This window comes from Pteropus medius, unplaced genomic scaffold, assembly GCF_902729225.1.
Source record: "Pteropus medius unplaced genomic scaffold, Ma_sr-lr_union100, whole genome shotgun sequence".
In the NCBI taxonomy this organism is placed as follows: domain Eukaryota; kingdom Metazoa; phylum Chordata; class Mammalia; order Chiroptera; family Pteropodidae; genus Pteropus; species Pteropus medius.
In genome coordinates, this window is record NW_024351073.1 from 7,607,839 (window position 1) to 7,629,096 (window position 21,258).

General features: G+C 37.6%; 1 protein-coding gene and 1 pseudogene across 2 annotated transcripts in view; both read right to left on the minus strand.

Moving 5' to 3' along the window:
* The window catches only part of CDH6 (cadherin 6), a 113,788-nt gene that overhangs the window by 62,703 nt on the left and 29,827 nt on the right, over nucleotides 1-21,258 (minus strand). The window lies entirely within an intron of this gene.
* Nucleotides 17,369-17,486, minus strand: LOC120586460 (uncharacterized; annotated as a pseudogene).

Here is a 21,258-nt window from a genome sequence, read left to right on the forward strand (position 1 = left end):
GTTAAAGAACTATTTAACTTAAAAATAAAACTCTGTAGGTTCCCCTGCTCACCATCAGCCCTTCTAATTTCATAAGCTGGGACACACAGGCTGAGGAAATTACAGAGGTGAGATGATGCTTGTTAACATTTCATCCTGGACAAAGACCCATAAGGTAGATGGGAAAGAGAGAGGAAAAGGGAGAGGGAAAGGAGAAAAATAAGGACAAACTCTGTGTGATCCATTTATAACTAGAGAAAGGATCGAAATCAAAATGTAAATTTATCTTCCACTGTCTGTTCTGTTTCATTCAGTGGAAGTAATATTTACTTATTCCTAGGGCCCATGACACCTTTGGCCTTCCTTAGTTCATAGATGGGCTGTCGTCTCAGTTCAGTGGTTAGATTGTGTCTTAAACAGGCAATGATCAAACTAAACCTGACTTAGTGTAAATCTCCCCTCCGCAGCCGTGCTTGCTTCCTGCTTGGAAGAAATATGGTTCTTCTGCCCCCTCTCTCCAAGCCCCTGGCCTTCAGTTGATTAGCTTTACTTTCTACTCCCTGTCAATGCGGAGTTGTTAACGGGGGGGACGGTAAGGTTCCAGGCCCATCCAATTGTTCAGGCTGCTGTTCTGGGTAGCTCAGGTATGTGATTAAAATGGACTTTCTTCTCTTGGGGCACTTTGATAGGCTCCCAGCGATTCTCCTCAGAGGTTCTCTGCCTCTGGCCCCTCTTCTACAGTTCCCTTGCTCCAGTCACATATGGTTATATTCAGGATGGCCTAAGAGGACTCCTTCCGCAGCATCTGCACACTTTGGGACCATACCGTTTCTGCTGAGGTCTCTTTGGTCTTCTAGGCAGTTCCATTGTATGGAGCCCAAGATGACCGCCTGCTGGGTCTTTCCTATTTGGCCCACATGTGTTGCCAGGAAACACACATCCATATCCTGACAAACTCTGATCCATCCTAGTGCGGCAAAATGCCTCTGGCACTGTCACCTAAATAGGAGTCAGGCCCTCTCTCAGACCCCAGTCCACAGCCTACTTTCCCTCCCTCCAGCGTGAGTCAAGAACTAGACACCCTCTGTGTCTCCCAACAGCAGGGAACACAGCTCACAACTCTCTAAGTGGTCCCACTGATGTCTCCCTTAATATTGAAGTCTCTCTTGATTAGGTTTACAAAGGAGGGTGGGGATTCAGCAACGACAGAGCCCCTCAGTAATCTCATCTCAAAAATCCCCTTTCATCTTCTCCATCTGGTGAGGTTGCCCTTCACAACAACTTATAAATTCTGCACATGATGGAAGTTGAATCTATGTCCTTGTTGCCCACACTATCTTGGTAACTCAGTTTCAACTGAGTTAGGAAAGTCTTCATCTTCATTATACACAAATATAGCTTAATTCAGTTAGGAAAAATAGGCAAACTCTCCATGATAACTAAAATTTAAAAATATATAAACATGTCATCAACTTTAAGTCACTGCAACATGTTTAACTTTGCTGGCAAGTAATCCAGCACTTAGAGTTTGAATTGACCGTAAAAACAAGTCTGCACAAAATCAGTCTGAAACTGTCATAAAAAGATATGAACTTTAAAACTGTATCCAATTTACATCATGAAATTTTCCTTTAAACGTGATATTTATAGGCTTGGTGCGAACCATGTTAAATGAAATCTGAAGCAAACATTTCCTTTGCACGTTTTCATGTGATGCCTTTGATTATACTGAACAGAGAGTAGATAAGATATGCAGTAGGGTCCCAGGCTTAAGCATGAGCTGTGTTTACCTCCAGGATTCCAGCAGTCTAGATGTGCCTTGCAGACTCTTGGGGTCTGCCTGCCCAGAGTCTGTGAGTGTGAGACACCATGATGCCTCCCAGAAGAGAAATCATCCCCAGGGAGGGAAGTATCAAGCAGACAAGCCTGCACCTATAATGAAACCTCAGCCATCACATGAGAAAGACAATTCTGAGTACAGTACGATGCTGCCATTTGGTTTTGTCCCCTTAGGAACTCAGGTCTGAATCCTAGGGAGGAGAGGGTTGCAAGTAGAAACTGAAAATGCTGTTTTCACTAAAATCTTCTGAGACACTGAAGGTTCAGATGACCTGACTAGCCCCAAACCCCAATATCTCTCTGTTCCTACCTGGCTGGAAAAAGCAGACCCTTCTCTGTTGAGACTGATACAGTCTTGCTTGAAGACAGCCTAGGAATCTCCAATTGGGATAGTTACCTTGGAAGGGTATGCCAATTATCCTCACGTCCTCACCTTGCCAACCCTCATTGCCTCTAGACTTGTATCTAGCAGCAGACCTCAGCAGACTCCAGGGGGCCAGTTACAAAATCTGACCCAGGAGAAGAAAGCTCTCACATGAGAGGAACTGCAGGATTTTAAGGAATATGTTTTGGAATGGATTCTAAGGGCGTTATACCAGTTAGGGAAGAACACAACTCTACATTGGTCATGTGTCAAAGTGCCAGAGTTGTTCTCTATAGGCTGGTGATGCTACCATTGAGATGGGCTTTTTCATCGCCATAGTGACTCTAAGCTGCCAGGGTGACAGAGGTGATGTGCAGCATGCGAATTCAAGAGGCAAGGTGGGTGTGTTGTTATAACAGACACCACAGCAAGAGTGGTGATCAAAGAAGGGTGACCTGCAGAAACCTTTGGTGGTGTCTAATGGATCATGGAGATCCGAAGAATGAAATAGATAGTCTGCTAAGGTCCTTGACTTATAGAGCTGAAAAATTCGAGATTTGACAAGCAGAGTTTCTCCATATAGAGATGAAGCCACTACCCAAAATCTAAGATTTGAGACAATTCCTAGACCTGGTAACTGTGAATGAAGAAGAGGTTTGGAATCTTTGAGATCGGACCCTTTATACACCCCAGTCTTCCCCCAAGGGACTTGTAGCCATTTACCAGAGTTACTGTGTACCGGGGAAAAGAGAGACTCTGAATCCTTCATATTCTTGGTGGTGGCATATCTCTGAATCTCCACTGGTATGGTACTGCTTGTGGTTTACTCTGTTAGAGAGAGGGATCTTCACTAAGTTCCACTGATTCTTTCTATTTCAATGCTTGCATTCCAGGAATCAGGGAGCTAATGTAGAGATTCAGTTCCTGGGTTTATTCCAACTTTATTCTCTGTACCTGAGATGAGGTGGGCAGAGCGACACTTGCTCTGAACTGAGGAAAATCCTGGGGCCCAGACACCACAGTGGTACACTGGTCACAGTGGGGATTTCTAGAAGTCCGGGGGAGTATGAATTTTTGGGTCAAGCCCACCTCTCAGTGGACCCAATGGGTCCATAGGTCTGCAAACACACTTTGGTTATTTTTTCAGTGGAGTTGAAAAACTGAGTCACCCTGCAAGTTGACTTTGCTTGCCTGGGACTTTTTCAAAGCCTTACAGCTTAAGGAGAGAATGAATTGGAGCATCGTGTCCAGATATGGTATACATTGTCTATAAAATCCAAAGAAATTCTCACCGTTCTATAGGGAAGACTAGGCAGCAATTTGTTTGCAGGTCGGTTCTATCAGACCTATTCCCTTCTGGAATAGGCACTTATCCTGGAAATAGATTTGCTTTCCCTGCACGTGATGATTTGGCCACTACTACCATCCATGAACTTTCATTGCCATATTTGCTGTTATAGTAAGCCACTTAACATTGGTCTGACTAAGAAACGTCTTTTACAGGGGAAAAAAAAGCAAAGTATGGGTGGATGGTCATGGGATTTTTTTATTTTTACCGTGTACACTATAGCAGGTGGCCTATTGAAAACTCAGTTATAGCAACAGTTGGGAGACAACATTGTAAAATCAGGTTAATGTCCTGTACAGGATGCTCTAATCTAGTGAATAACATATGGTACAGTTTCTCCATAAACACAATTCCTGGGGTAGAGTGGCAGCTCTCATTATTACATCTACATTTTTCTTGTAAATACTTTATTTCCCAGTCTCTCAGATTTGGCCTTTGCTGGTTTAAAGATCCGAAGACACAAAGGAAAATTACTTCCGCTAGGATATATAACAACGGGTCCGTTTACTTGAGTGTTGAGACGGTCACCTGGTTATTGGGCTACACATGCAGCTAGGTCAACAGGGAAAAAGATGTCCCTGTGTTTGCGGATTCATTCTGATTACCAAGGGGGAAATAAGGTTGGTGTTTTATAATAGGAGCTAAGAGCAGCCCAGGGACCCTCTTGAATAACATCTAGTACTGCCATGTAAGATGGTAAAAGTTAATGGAAGAGAGAACAACTGTATGGCAGAGACTGCAATATATTCACCAAAACACATTTCCTTTTTCCTCCTAGGCACAGACTGTATGGCTAGACTATAATTCTTAGACTGCCTTGCAGCCAGATATAAGCTTGTGACTGAGGTCTGTCAAGAAAACCATTACGTGCTACTTTCAGGCCTAGCCTATAAAAAGCTCCCATGCACTCTTTTACACTCTATTTTCACAGAGGCGGAATGCTGAGAATTCCAGGGCTATCGGGGAGGGCAGACGTATAAGATAGAAGGAGCCAGGGTATCAGAAGGCCACTATCATCCGACCAAGGACACCCTTTTTGGGCTTTACTTAGAAGAGGAATAAAGGTCCACTGGGTTAAACCACTGAAAATTTCAGGTTTCTGCTATAGCAGCTGGCATGACCCCGACAAATGACAAACCCCTTGAAAGCATGATTATCCCATGAGTCAGTGGCACACTTCAGAAGAGAACCTGGCTATGGGCATTTTTGCTTGTATTCTATCCAAGAGGGATGCTTTCTGGATGCAAGGATCCAAACAGCAAGAGACCACAAAAAGCTCCAAACACAAAGTTTGGAAGAGGTTGAGCTGGAGTGTATCTCTCACCTTAGAAAACTGTGTCGTGTTGGATGCCTGAAAAACCTACACTTGCTTCACATGTGAGAGCTTTATTTGAATGCCTGCCACGCAGACACTGTTGATGGCCAAGGAACACTTGCTTTGTCCATTCTCTCTTCTCTGTACCCAGAGATGAGGATCTAGGACTAGAAGATTGGTGGGAAGAAGGAGGAAGGAAATAGCCTGTCCCCAATCCAATGTCCTGGAGCCGCTGCTTAACTGAGGCCAAGAAAGTGAAAGAGGTTTTAGGTCAGAGCGACACCAGAATTTCCAATTGGACAGGACTAGATGGGACTATAAAAATAACAAGGCAACTGGAAAGTTACGGAATTTGACCAAGATAAATAAGGTGAGAAAGAATCGAGACAGCATGAAAGAATGTAGCAATTGAAGAAAAAGAAAACCACTTCATGGAACAGAAAACTGACCTGTTAAACACAACTTAGAGCGAAACTATAGTCACACTCTCTGTGTTGCCACATGAGCATGGAGAATAATCAGAACGAAGCCTAGCATTACGTTTTCTGATTGTGGGAAAAACAAATTCATATTAATAAATAAAAATTGCTGTGTTTCTTCTTGGCAGTTGGTAGGCTTTCTTCTGAGAAGAGTTAGGTTTTCATAAGGAGAAGAGGGAGGGAGGGGTTGATGGAGCTGCTGCTCATGGGATGTAAGGTGATGGTGTCATTTATTCAGCATCGTATTTTCTCCAAGAATGACCTAAATGATCTTACTATGTCCTACCATGCTTTGTCTCTAAGTGAAGGTCGAGATGCCTCGGGCACTGATGTTGATGACAATATTCCCTCACTGCTTCTGTTCTGGCACAATGCAGTTGCTTCTACCTCTTTTCTCCAAATTGAAGAAAGACATACACAATGTTAGCATTTTCTAAAGTTGTGTTCCACAGGAATCTAGTTCTATGGTATGTTTATATAAATGCTATAGAAGTAAAAATAATCTCTGTGATCAAATAACTTGAGTAAATCTGGATCGAACAAAAGGGAAGAGTTTTTTCTTTACCATAGAACTTCTCAGCCTTTATTACACTAAAGTGTGTGGTGGAGCTCATGACAGATACTGAGAGCAAAATTTCACAGACTTCTAAGTCCACAGACCCTCTTTTTACCCCAGATTGTCTTAGAGGACTGAGTGTTCATCGGCCCATACTTTGAGACCTGCTGATCCAATTCATTTTCCCTTTTGCAGAAAAATTCACAAGTAACGAATTGATGTGAATAAAAAGATAAAGACAGTGAAATTCTTTTCATTTATCTAAAAGACCATTTGAAGAATTGTCTGTGTTAAAATTATGTGCTTTTTTTCCAGGACTAGAGAGAGGGCAGACCATCCCTTGATAAAGTGGAGGCTGGTGAAACAGGAATGCATGTTTCATCTCAACGCTAAAGAGCTATGGGTTCCTCTGTGGCTCTTCTAATATATAACTTTTGTGCAAGTGAATTTTAAAGTGAATATTATGCCTTTGCCTTGTCAGATTTTTCACTTTTCTTCACATGCACCACCTTCAAACTGCCCGTGTGGATAAGAGAAGTAGCACTTGCAAGTCATACGTTTTGGTATAATCAGGACAGACCCTAAATTCACCTTGCTTTTACAGATGGCTTTATTAACCATTCATTTATAAATATTTGTTTCATATACTTCTGAGAATGCTCTTTTTTACCATTTGATATCTTTATATTAATGTTTTCTAATGAGCAAGATTTCATTTTTAAAAAAATTCTGAATATAAATGGAGAAATAATCTTCCCCCTGAAATAGTGTGGATTAGAAATAAATATGGATTTGGTAATTATCTAAAGTGTGTGACCAATAACTAAATCAGTTCTCATTATTTATAAAATAAGTTTGAACTTGGAGTCAAGAAATCTAGTTTTTTTTCCTTCTGTGTTCCTAATAAGTTCTGTGGCCATTGGCAAGTTTCTTCACTTCTCTAGGCCTCAGTTTATTCAACTGTAAAATAAAAGGGCTGGCAGTGATATCCTCTAGGAATCTTTTGAGCAATAAAATTCTATGATTCTCATACTATTTTTTTCAAATTTCCACATTTAGTAGATTTCAATATGTATCTGTCACTGCGATGCCCTGCAGAGGAAAAGTTATGATTTCTGGAACCACACATCCATGGTATGTTGAAATAAATGGAAATATACCCTATTATTTTCTAAAGTATGAACTGGCCTTGTTCTTCCAGCTATCGGTCAAAATTGTGTTTGGGCATTTGGATACTTAAGTGTCATTTTTTACCCCCCAAATATATATATAGAGAGAAATAAATGTATGATGCAGAATTCAGAATAACTTTGAGCTTCTGAATATACTACAATGCAATTAAGAACAAGATTAGGAAAAAGCTAACATAGCACAGAGCTGAGGCAAAATTTTCTAGAGTTGTGCTGTTCAATACAGTAGCCACTAGTTACATACATTTATTGAGCACTTGAGATGATGTTAATCTAAATTGAGATGTTGGTAAAATATATACCAGATTTTGAAGACTTAGTGCAAAAAAGAAGTAATATAGAATTAGTAATTTAAAAAATATTGATTACATGTTAAAATGATAATATTTCTGATGAATATGTTAAGTTACATAAAATATATTATTAAGACTAATCTTGTTTATTTTTACTTTTTAAAATATGGCTATTAGAAAATTTTAAATTACATATGTGCTCTTATTATATTGCTAGTGGATAGCACTGTTCTAAGGGATTCTGTCTTGCTAATGAAGGTAAAGATGCTTTAGATACCAACCTGGATTCTACTTTCTCCCCATAGAAACATTAATCTATATAAGTATTTCTAAATTTTTAAGTAGGCTCTGTTCCAAAATTTTATGTCATTTTTCTCTCAATTAGAGTGATTATTTTTAATTGAAACCAATATTATGAAAAACTGATTAGTTTGCCAGCTCAGCTCTACAGAATTTTTTTACCTTTAATGAAACTAAAATATTGCATAGAAGCAATGAAAATATTAGAAAACAGTACTACTGAATTGATAGTAATTTAGAAAATAAAATAAAACAATAAATCTTTTTGTTTGTTTCAATTATTTATACTTGAATTAATTCTGTTCAACGAAAGGAAAAATACGGGGAGATGGGAACCTTCGATATGGCTCTTCAGACGACTTTTGGACAACTTCGAAACTTATAGTTTTCCTTCTCTTTAAGACATATGTGATTCTTTCACTACCTTCTTACTTATTGCCAGTAAATACATAATTACAGTAATTGTTTTGATCTACAACAGTGAAAACAAAAGGGAAAGAGAGAAAGAATTTAGAAAGAATTCTTCCTGTCTACTTTCAAGGGGACAACTGACCTACGAGCACTTGTTTTGAGGTTGGAGGAAAGTAGAACAGCTTTGGGGTAGGAAGGAGTGAGAGGGAGCAGAGGCCACTCCTATGCACCACCTTTCTTTGAAATAGTACTTGGCCATGGGTACATTTCAGTTCTCAGCCTGAGTGCACGGGGTTCTACAATAGCAATATAATTTTTCCATTTGACTGTTTTTTGTTTTTTTTTTTTCAGAACACTTAAAGTGAGCAATAGAGCTTGACTACCTTAAAGCCAGCTACCATCAATGACAGTTATATCACAGACTGAAAAATCCTTAAATGTAAAATTTAAGCTAATTTTAAAAACTACCAATGGCTAATAATCTAATCAATCATGTCTATGTAATGAAGCGTCCATTAAAATAATCAATTTGTTACTTACTAAAAAAAAAATCAAACGCAAGATTATCTGAATAAAGATTTAGAGTGTCTCAATTTCAGAGGGTGCATTTTCTCCCCTTTTCGAGTTTTCACTGAGAGAAAGAGCCTAAAGTAAAAAGAGGAATTAATGCCTATTGAGCATCTTCTGTGTACAGGCATTGTGAGAGGTGATTAAAAATCTTTGGGGATTTTTTAACTATTGCAGTAATCCTGTGGAGTGAACATTATCATCCCCGTGGCTGGTGAGGAAACTGAGACTCAAGAGTCTCCGAGAAGTGGCATAAGCTGCCCACGTTTGCACAGTGAGAGGTCGGAAATGGATTCAGTACGTTGTTTCTTAAAAGTCCATTTAAACTTGCTGCTTCTCCTGCTTTGTGTCCTAGAGAAACTGTGAGAGGAAGAACATGCGTGGAAGAGAAGAAAACATATTTTACACACGAAGAGATATCAGGAAAAAAAGATTGAATCTATTCTTTTACCTCTGTCTCAGGAATGAAATGTCAATTTTTAATTATTTGGGTAAGTTTGACCAGGGACTAACCTATGAAAAATGCTGAGTTGAGGGTTAGAGATCAAATATGGAGAGTCTCAATTTGTTACTATTTGGGAGGAATAAACTAGAATCTCTCTGCCTTCAGCCTGCCCTTGACCTTTGAGGTGAAAAGTGTGAAATATGATCTCTCAGGACAATAAATGAGTAGCTAGTGGATAGCATGGTCCAAAGTTTATGCCGTATATTCTGGGGTGTTGATCAAGTGTGGGAAATCATATGGCTCTCACTATCTGCTGACACCTCCATCCTTTTGGGCACACAGATTTGCTCAGGTCACATAACGTCCTTGGGAGCCTACTGAGTGCTCCTTTTGGCCTTGTGATAACATTGACCCTAAACTCTGTACCTGATTCATTCTTTTCCAAAAGATACATCTCTCATTGCTAACCACTTATTAACCATTTTTCCTTATGCTTACCTACCTTATTCGGCTGCCTTAAATCCTCTCTGGAACAAGCTGAGATTTAAGTAAATAAACTACCATTCATTCTTAAACATGCTGTCTTGCCAAATAGCTATTTTTCCTCAGGTTTAAAAGTATGAAATGGCTAAACTGATATATAGTCTTAAACATACAAATCTATGAGGACTTCCTTCCAAAATGAAATAAATTTTGCTCTTTACCATCTTATCAGCATGATTCCACACTACTCCCCAAACATCCAAAATCACATTGAATAAGGCACTAACTGTGATTAAAGACAGTTAGAGGAGAGAATGGTGCATTGGGACCCTCTTCTTCATTCAGTTGTTAGGCACAAATATTGATGTGAAATCCCAGTACGAGGAGCCAGATTTTCATATTCTTCTGATCAAAACAGGCTCATAGCTAGCACACTCAAGTTCGGATAGAGGACAAAATAACACTAGGAGACAGGGGCAGTGGAGATGAGATCCCTTCTAAGCAGAGCCTTCCTCTTTATCCCCCAAAGCATCCCAGCAGATTAAAAGCAACAAGGCTACTAGCCAAAGAAGTTGGAGGGGGTTTAGTGGTGTTTGTGGTAGGAGAGAGCATGTGGCAATGAACCCTGCCAAAGTTCACCACACGGCTGAACCTGAGAAGGGTTGTGTACCCCTGAGAACTAAGTTGATCAGATGGGAATTTGCCTCTTTTTTCTGTGCTTTGCATCACCTTTATTTGTATCACTTCTTAATTAGGGGAATACATTGTGATACTTCAATGTGTCATTACAAACTATAAACAAAATAAAGTTGAATGATTTGTTTCATTGAAAGAAAACTTCATTGAGGTAGTTATTAGTAAACTATAAAGCACCATGAAGATAATTGGCGTGAGCATTATCATTATTTAGTGATGTTTTCAAATTTTCCCATTTTCCTGTGGTTAAAGAAAATTACTTACATTTAGCCAATTGAGTATAGAAAAGAAATATTGTTTGCCAAAGTATAAAATTGCTATTTACACTTAAACCATTAATAAAATTTATACTTAATAATAAATGTTTTTACTTTTTAAAATTATTTATTATTATTATTATTTATGCTCACAGCACCTGGTCTTCCTAGGTGGTCTCCCATCCAAGTACTAACCAGGTCTGACCCTGCTTAGCTTCTGAGATCAGACATCGGGCTTGTTCAGGGTGGCACGGAAGTAAACCATAAACTATGACTCCACTTGGGCATAAGCCCAGGACCTTCTACATGTAAAGCAGACGTGCTAACCGCTACATTACGGAACCACGTCCAATAATAAATATTTTTAGATATCTGCTTCTTATTCAAAAACCTGACAAGTGTTTTCTAGTTCAAAACATGAATAGCAAAAAAGAATGAATCGTTAGCAATTAAAAGCAAATAAAACTACAAATATCAATCTTGTTAGTACAAACGATAGATATAAATTAATATAAATAAGATGAACTAATGTCCCAAAAATGTCCATGAGTCCTTTCTTCTGATTGGAATACAAAAACTTTAAAACAAGTATTTTATAATAAATGTGAATTATATAATTTTTAAAATTAATATCCTACACTGTGACTAAAGTATAGCTTCTCGCATGTGTTATAGTATATTCAGTTCTCGGCCTTTCATCTTGGATTAAAAAATATGTTTGGAAATTAGATTGTCTTTCATTCGTTCCTTGAAAACAAAAAATTATTTATTTGAGTTCATTGCTATAGATAAATTACTCATTTGAGGCTTGTTTCTCTAAAATGAAGGGTTTAGGCAATCAGTCATGCATAAAATCTGTTATTTTTCCCCTCTTAGTCCAGTAGCTGCTTGCAGAGAAATTGCATGAATAGTGGGTTTTCACTGTCATTACGGCAAACTGGAGACAGAAGAATAAGGGAGAACGGTAGAAATCAAATAGAGGAAAACTCTGAATGTACCATGATGGCAGACATCAATAAAACTGTTGATTTTGAAATGAAATCACAGGACAATATTTTCTTACAAATATATGGGCACAGAGAAGCCACTCAAGTCACAAAATTATTCTTCTGTTGTTATTGGCTCTGATATAATGTATCGGCTGAAAAAGTGGAATTTTCCTAACTTTCTAATAGAGCAAAAAATTGAGTCTTATGTAGCTTCAAAATCATGAAGAGTATATATAACTATACATGTAGTTATAGTTATATATACCTATAACTATATGTATAGTTATAAATATACATAAAGAGCATATATGTGTGTGCAGATCTATATATACCTGTGTGTCTGTATATGCGTTATGTATATGTATATATATGTACGCATTTACAGATATATGTGTGTATATATATGTAATTCAGGTTAATCACCAGTATAATAAGAGGCCTATAATAGGAAAGAAGGTCTGGAGTCTAGAAAAGGATACAGGTTTATCTCTATAAACTCTGACTAAATATATTGGCAGGGTGTGGGGAGGGTTGTCAGAGAACTGAAGCAAAGAAATGGAAAGAAACGAATGCTGCCGTTCTGTGATTTACAGTGAGATCTCCAAATTGCCAGGGAATGCAGTGGTGGACTGGAATGTAATTCTCCATCCCCTTTCCCTTCCCTTCTAGATTTATAGGGTTCTGAATGGCAGACATTAGAATAATAGCATCTTAACTCTTAGTAACTTTCTTTCGGTGTCATTACTCTGTTATTACTTTCCCATTCTCCATCTGTGATAGTTTTGCTACATTTAAAGATATAACTTAATTAGTAGACACACATATACTCAATATATATGATAAGGCTTTGACGTCATGGTACAATCCATTAAAAATACAGATAGTTTTTTAAAATTTTATCCCAGTATATAGAAATGTACAAACTTATATATTTCCTTTTCTTGTATTATTTTAGCATAATCTTTGCATATATTTAAAAATCTCGTGTGTCATAAGTTTTTGTTTCAACATCAGAAAAGAGTAACATATTAATGGAGAATAAAAATATACCCTTAAATATAATTGTTAGGCTAGAGGTTTATACATGTCCAGACTTTAAAATATATTTTGTCAAAATATTTGTTAAGAACGTACTTTAAACAGAATAGCATTGTGAAAAAAAAATTTGAGACATTGACTATCACCATAATTTTCCATTCATTCAGAAGTCATCAGAATTAAAAATTTAATAATTTAATCATTTATTGAAAACTATTTTTGTGTTTCTAGTTGCCATAGACACAGAGTCCTGCCTTGTGAGGTTTCCATTGTGGTGGAGACAGACTGTGAACAAGTGCATGGATAAGTAAGTAATATGTTTGGGGATCATTTATAAGGCCCATGCAGACAAAATGGACAGAGTAAAAGGAGTCTGAGTTATAGAGAGTGAGGGGGAGCTATTTTATATAAAGTCAAGGAAGACCTCTCTGTGAAGAAACTGGAATCATGACAAGCCACTCATTGGAAGAAGTGGTAGAAGTTTCTAGTCGAGGAAATGCCAAGCGCCATTGGCCATGGAGGAAGCAAACTTTCAATGATCTTAACAGAGCAAAGCCAGAGTAACAGAAGTAGAGCGAAGTAGGCGAGATGACCAGAAACTGTAATGAATAACAATGAGTAATAATAAAAAATAAACCAAGTTTGGTAATTAAAATGTATGTACATGTATGTAGTCTGTATATATGTGTAGATATATAATATGTGTGTATACATATATGTGTTTATGTATGTGCATGTGTATGTGTATATATATGTCGATGTATGCATGTGTATGTAAATGTATATTCAATTATTCATTGCACTTTAATAGTATGGTATAGTGGACTTTGGATTGCCCACGTTGGCATAGTGGCTCTTCCATGTTCCAGCCCTGTGAGCTTTGAAAGGTTATTTAACATCTTTATGCCTCTGTTTCCTCATCTGTACAATGAGGATTATTAAAGTACTCACTTTGAAGGGATGCTGTGAGGATTAAATGAATTAATACACATAAAGCCCTTAGAATAGTGCCTGGTACATAATATGTATATGTGGCACATAGTATAATTGCTATATAAGTGTTACTTTTATAAGTTCCTCAACAACTAGCATTTTATCCAGGTGACTAGAATATATCGTAATTATTAATTTCAATTCACACTCCCACAGGCAAAACCAACAGTCAAAAAGCCTGACTCAATATTTCTTCATTGGGCACTAATATTCATTTACTTGAAAAACTAGTTCAAACTTTTATTATTTTTGGAATATTTCATGCTTAAAGAGGAAACCTCTTTTGCTTCTAAATTGAGACAATTAAGTGTTTCTGCCCTGGATAGATGGTGCAGCCAAAAACGTTTTCTAGAGGTTAAGGGTGCATTAAATACATGCCCACTTGAGGGAGCTCCAAGATTTCTCCTGGTCTTCCCAGTCTTTTTAGCCCTGGACAGGGTGCCCACTACACTGGGCTTGGGTTATATACACTGTGGAAGGAAATTTTTTAATGTCCAAAATTTAAGTTTGGGAAAAAAGTGCCAGCCGGGTAGTAAGCTGCAAATTATTTTACTGTTTTCCAGTTATGTATTTAATTGAGGGGAACAGAAACCTTTTTTTCTTTTTCTTTTTCTTTCTTTTTTTTTTTGAGAACTTCAAACAGCTCAGCTGGAAGCACAGGAATTAGCATAAAGTGAAATATTTATGGGAGCTTAATACTGTTTAAGACTCATTTTCTCCTTGCCTTAAGACAAGAAGTCAAATTAACCATTTCTAATTAAAGAGTTGGAAACAAAGTAGTGTGAAGCCAGAAGTAGAAACCAAATGGTAATGTCTAAGTTGTGAAGTGTGAAAAAGTCCTTTGACATAGAGGTCAAAAGTGAGAAGGTACAAAAGAATATCCAAAGAATGAGAGAAACAAATCAGTGTGATTTAAAAAGAAGTAAAATTATGGTAGACTTACTACCACTCCTTCTTATATGAATATTTTTCCTCTTAGGGCAGAGTTCTACAACTGGATATGATAATGCCCCTTTGTCTCTCTGTATCAGTGGTTCAGCTACAAAGAAAGCATACACGCAATTTCAGAATGAACTGGGATTGCTTTATATATGGTTCGTGGTTCTGGCCCAAAGGAACAACCATCCATTAAGGATATAGGAAAGGAAAGAAATTCTCAAAGACTAATGACGACACGATCCTGGAGCCTCCAGGCCACTCTTCTCCTTATTGCTAAACTTCTGTATATATACACAATGATTTGCCTAAAATATCAATTTCATGTACATATTTTAATTCTAATCGCATCACGAGTGAACTGTTAAAAAGAGTTTGAACATTTGGCCCTTAAATCACTATAAGCTGAGTCATCTAAAGATGAAAACAAGGCAACAGAGACTGCTACTCAGAATAAAAGCAAAACATTGCATTAGAATATACTTTCAACAAATTATAATTAAAATATAATCATGTGAGCAGAAGTAAATTAAAAAGAGCATATCATGCTTCTGGCATATTCTTTATATGCTTAGAGATTAAATTTTAAAGTTTGTTTGTCTTAACATGGATTTAAGCATTTTACACAAAGATTCATGTCAATCTTTTCATTTAAATTTCATGAAATTTCCTACAATTGTTTCTTTATTAATTAACATAATATTTTTATGGTGGGGCACTATATTTTTAAGCTAATTTTGTACGCATCTCAAATTTCCCTTCCGTGTTATCTTGGTTTTGACTAAACTGAATGAATTTGTTGTGCTACATGAGAACAGGATCAAGATTATGCTGCAGATGGTTTTTAAAATAATTTTTTTTTTATCGTTTCCATTTTTCATGGAGCGTTTGTTTCTTTTTTGCTTTGCCTGTAAGTCTTTTCTCTTGTTTTTCATAAGTACATTCCGTCATGGTTTTAAACACCTTCTGTTGATTTCTTAAAGATGAAACAAGATGATCTGCCTTTTGAGGACATCTGATGCTTTTGTATTTTTCCTTAAAAAATAAATTGGAAGTGTATTTTAATGGTGTTTAACATAAAGAATTTAATACATACTCATGAAAACTGTTTCTCTGGCAAGTGAGTGGAAATGAGCCGGCTTTTTGAAGATTTTCTCTGTGATGGCTACGCAGACAAGCCTGTGCACTGTCTGTTTACATAATATCCATCACCCCTTACTTTGATTCTCCATGTCTTTTTGGAGCAGTTATCAAAGGGACAGAGCGGACTTTCTCCCTATGTATATTGAGTTGATCTTTTAATTTGCAATACAGACCTTAAACATTACCCTGAATGAGTACTTGGCAGAAGACACAGGACCTCTGCTTCTTAACTACTGCTTCTAAGTTGGGACTTCAGGACTTTTTGTGCAACTGGGGTATTCTGAAATAAGCGGGATCATTGTAATCCTGACTTTGTTATGGAGACCAGACACAATGGTGGCAGAGACAGCATTGGCAATTAAAGTCAAATACAGTCAAAAACACTCAAAGGATGTAGAAGATAGAATTTAATTATGAAATAGATAACACTCACTACTCAATCCTAATTGTCATACCAGGATTCAAATCAAGTGCCTATTGATCACCAGCCAGGAGAATGGATAGCCAAGCACCTTACATCACCATGGGCAAAAGAATCAGGCCACAATTACACTGCACCTTAATAATCCCAATTAAGAACAACAACAACAAAAGCAAATAGAAACTTCTTTTTATTTACTGTAACATTAAGTACTGGGAAATATTTATTCAATTGCTGTGATTGTTGGCAACTGGATTTCTTTTTCTCAGAGTTAGTTCTTTTGGACTCTGGACTTTCTTTAATTCTCACAAGTATTTTCAGAGTTATGATTCTTTTCATATAAAAAATTAACCACACTTATTGGTTTAGCCAATAATGTCAGGGGAACTAGAGACCTATAAAGCTTCCCCGTTGGCACCAGCTATACAGCCAGAAGATGCAAGCTGCCGTAACAACTTGTCACAAATGCCTAACAGCTCCAGAGAAAAAATATTTTCCTGAGCCTCCAGTTCTTCATCTGTTTTGCTTTTCCTCAAACTTCACAAAGATAACGGGCAATATGCCTTATTTCCTATATACCGATCTACTTTGGCCAGACATTTCATTTCTAACCAGTATGGTGACCGGAAGTGGAGGACAAGTCTGTTACGCAGAATAGAACAATGCAGGACTTCAAGTTGAAATACTTGGTTTGCAGTCCTTGCTTTGCCTCTTCTTCCCTTATCACTGAATTAAGCCCCTTCACCTTCATTAGACTCAATTTTTGGATACAGGGTGGAGCTCATGGGATGTTGTGTATTTAAGAAAGATTAGGTTAGGGCAAGTTGGTCATCTTGGAGATACCATACAATTGCTAGTGAGTGTTGCATGAGATTGAGCTGTAGCATCGAAATGGTAAAAGAACTAACTTTAATTGAACACCTACCTAGTTAATTGTCATTATACTAGGCACTTTTACATTTTTATGCCCTATGAGAGATATGATTTTCTCCATGTTACAGGTGGGGAAGCAGTTATGAAGAGATTAAATAACATGCCTAAGATCACAGAGTTTTGCTATTGGCAAAGCTGGGATGGGAATGTAGTTATGTCTAACGCTGGGATCATACTTTTTTTAATTTCTCGAAGTTTGGAATCAAGGTGAATGCAGCTTTCTTCTTCAGATGATTCAACTCCTAAGTCCTGGCACAGGGGATTTGTGGTTAGCAGAATAATGTTCCCCTAAAGATATCCACTTTTTTTTTTTTTTGGCAAGGCAGCCCCCTAGTTGACCTCACAGATTGCAAGGACCTCGTCAGCTTACAATTCCTTATTTTTTATTTTTTACGCCTATAGCACCTGCTTTTCCTAGGTGGTCTTCTATCCAAGTACTAACCAGGCCCGACCCTGCTTAGCTTCCGAGATCAGAGGGAATCAGGCTTGTTCAGGTGGTATGGCCGTAGACTATCCACCTTTTAATACCCAGAAAATGTTACTTTAAATTGCACAGAGAATCTGCAGATGTGATTAAGTTAAGGATCTTGAGATGGGGAAGGTTATCTGGGTAGGTCCAATGTCATCACAAGTATCCTTATAAGAAGGAGGCATGAGGGTCAGAGAAAGAGATACAATGGTGAGGCTCAAGTCAGAAGCAGAGATTTGAAGATGCTACACTGCTGGCTTTCAAGATAGAGGGAGGGGCTGTGAGCCAAGCAATACAGGTGATCTCTAAAAGTTAGAAAAGGCAGGGAAACAGATCCTAGCAGATCCTCCCCTGAAATCTCCAAAAGGGACACGGCCCAGCTGACAGGATGATTTAAGCCCAGTGAAACTTCTGACATACAAAACTGTAATATTATAAACTAGTTTGAAGTCACTATATTGTGGCAATTTGCTACGACAACAATAGGAAACTAATACAGGATCATTGTTTCTTTCCGAGGTTCTCAGGCTTTGCTTGTCTATATGTAGGGTGGCTCAACTAGAATTCTTTAACTAAGGAGGTGGGTGGATCATGGAGACAGTCAGGGAGTGTCTGAGAAGCACAATCACATCTTGTGGCTGGGATGGGATCTATACTTGCCTTTCTAGAAAAAATAAAATTGGGGTTGAAGGCCATAGTTCTGGAGAAAGCCTTGGCCTGTGAGGTTTAGCAGGAGGTGAAGGATCTAGGGTGTCGGCTCTGATGCACTGCCAGGGAGGGGAGCAGGTGTTCATTCTAGGACCTTGGGAGACTCAGAAAATGTTTCTGTTCCAGAATGTTTAAAATAGTAACTTCCCGAAATTATAAAGCGTATACTTCCCAAGTATATTTATTTATTAATTATATTCACATATTTCTGTACTAACATACAGTTTATGGTACTGAGCAAACAAATATATAAATTTAAAGTACATGTGACAAAAATAATTAATAAAGAAGTTCAAATATTTTCTTACCAAACCCCAATCGATTATCTTCCATATTCACTATGGAGTGGTATAGAGCATGAGGGTGGTTTGGGTATTGTGATTTGATGGGTAGAGGGGGCCTCTTCCTAATTTCCTTCATCTCTTGCCCAATTTAGTTTAAGAAAAGGGGTGATATGGGAAACGCTGAGAAGGAATCTACCCTCTCTGAGTTAGCACATGACTCAGAGAGATTGAGAGCTTTGACATTTGAGGTGCATTGCTTCAAGGGAACCCTGTCTGCAGGTAACATGCTGTGCTTAGGAGAAGGGGTGCAGTTTCCAGGGAGGAGTAGTTTTCAGGCTTTGAGATTATATGGTTTTAAAAGATTCACCATTTTCTTATGAAAGTCATGAGATCATATTTCTTCACATTCGATTATGAGGAGCACAAAATACCGCAAACTCCTTAATTAGTTTTACAGAGTGATTTGACTGCATAATAAAATGAGGATTGTGGGATTTCCCTGTTCTCATCTTCTTCAAAGGACTAATTTTCCACAAAATATTTATGGTCCTAGACAATTTCTGAAAATAAAGAAGATAATGAGTTTGTGTCCCTAGTTTGTAAAAAGCATTTTGCCAGTTCAAGAGAAGGATAAATCAACAGCTTTCCTACTATGAACCATCCTTCAGGGAGAAGTGGTTCAAAGAGGTTGGAACACTGTGGGAAGCAGCAAAAAGGGACTAGAAGTTGAAGAACTGGGCTCTGATCACAGGCTACTTGCTGTGTGAGCGTAGTCAAGTTGCACGACCTCTCTGTGTCTGATTAGAAGAGATGATCACTTGTATTCTCTCTGTTTATGAGATGGCAGAGTGTATTTTTTTCTGTGTGTGAAATGAGAACATTTTTTCTCAAACTCTCATATCCAGTGGGCTTCTCAAAACTGAACAGTATCAGACTATTTGAGGAAAGACCCCACTTTAGTATAGTAAAGAATTAGGGCAGAACTCAGGACTCTACATTTCTCTTGCTAATTCCATGCAGTATGGTGAATAGAGTCAGTATTTGAGATGTGAACCCTGGTCCATCTACTTTTGAGCCATGCAACTTTAGGGAAGTTATTTAACCTCTGTACTATTCAGGTTCCTTATGCACAATATGGAGAAAATCATATCTACCATGAAGTATCATTGTGAACATCTGAATGCATAACATAGTTGGTATAGTGTATTTCTAGAATGGGTTCTCCATTGTGTCTATAGCAATAATAATATAAAATACAAAGGATACGTTATTTATACCCTCCACAACTCTAAGAGATATGACGTAAGCCTTCTGTGTTTGTTTAATGCAGTTTCTCCTATAAACACAAGGTCCAGAGTCACTTATGCATCAAAACACAGAAGTTAGAACAGAAATTAAGCCATATAAGGACATGATTACCAGAAAATCTTTCACTGGATAGCTCCTTAAAACAGAGTATCATGACCTCAACACTATTGACTTCAGGCCAGGTAGTTCTTTGTAGTAGGGGCTGTCCTGTGAATTGTAGGATGTTTAGCAGCAACCCTGGCTTCTACCCACTAGATACCAATAGTACCTCCTAGTTGCAGCAGCCAAAAATGCGTCCAGACATTGCCAAATATTCCCTGGGGGCATCAGCCCCAGTTGAGAATGACTGCCTTAAAATTATGGGGCTACACAACACAGAGAACCATATTGAAATATAAATATTGTGAAGTTACTTGTTATATTCATAAAGACTAAACATGCTAGTGAGAGTGCCTAAAAGCTTGTCTCTGGAAACTTGGTGTTTCACTCTACCTCTAGCTACTCATGTGACTTTAGATAATTTATTTAACCTAGCAAAATTTAAATTCTCTTATTTGTGAAATGGGATAACAATCCTACATGCCTAACAAGTCATTGTGAGGATTAAATGAGATAATGTCATGATGTCAGGCCCACAGAAATAGTAAATATTGGTAATTGTTCTTTCATTATTATTTATCACCACAACACCACCACCACCATTATCATCATCTATAGATCCTTCTCTATGCAGCACTGCAGTAGAGTATACCTTTAAAAAAAACAATTATTTGGGAAAATACATTTTTTAACTCCTTTATGGGATTTCAAACTTCAGCCTTCTAAAGATGTATCAAAATATCCATCTTTTTATTTTTTGACTCATTCATTCATTAGCAATCATGATATTGGACAAAGTTAAATATGCGTTTCATTCAGAGATGCCCACAGGAAACCCAATGCAACATACACCACCAAAACCAAAATGTAATGTTAATGGAAGTTAACGAGAGACAAATCGTTCCATAGCACACTAATTAGTTTTTTAAGAATTAAATCACTGAGAGCTGCACATTTTATAAATAGTTACCAAAAAGAATAAAATAAGAATCTCCTTAAACTATTTAAACAAAGTACTGGATTTATACAACTCCTAAGTTCCACATTAGAGAGCACAAGTACGATTCCCAGAAGGAGGGATAAGGTTATGAAGCTTCTGTTTCTCTGAAAAATCCTAATTTTATTAGCAGCAAAATAATTAATTTTTGTGACAACAAATTCTTCAAGGAGAAATAAATAATAAGTCAGAGCAATGTGAGCAAAGCAGTTAAAAGGAGGTGAAAATACATCAAGTAAGCCTTAAGAGCAATTTTTATCCCTGACTGTGAAACTATGTCCCAAAATCTGCTTCATTTTCAAAAGGCTTTTAAATAAATATGCATGACTCAAAAGACATAGATGGTATCATGAGCTTGCAGAAAAGTCAGCTGGAAAGGAAAACGGGGAATCGTTTTTTTCAAGTACTGAAAGACACT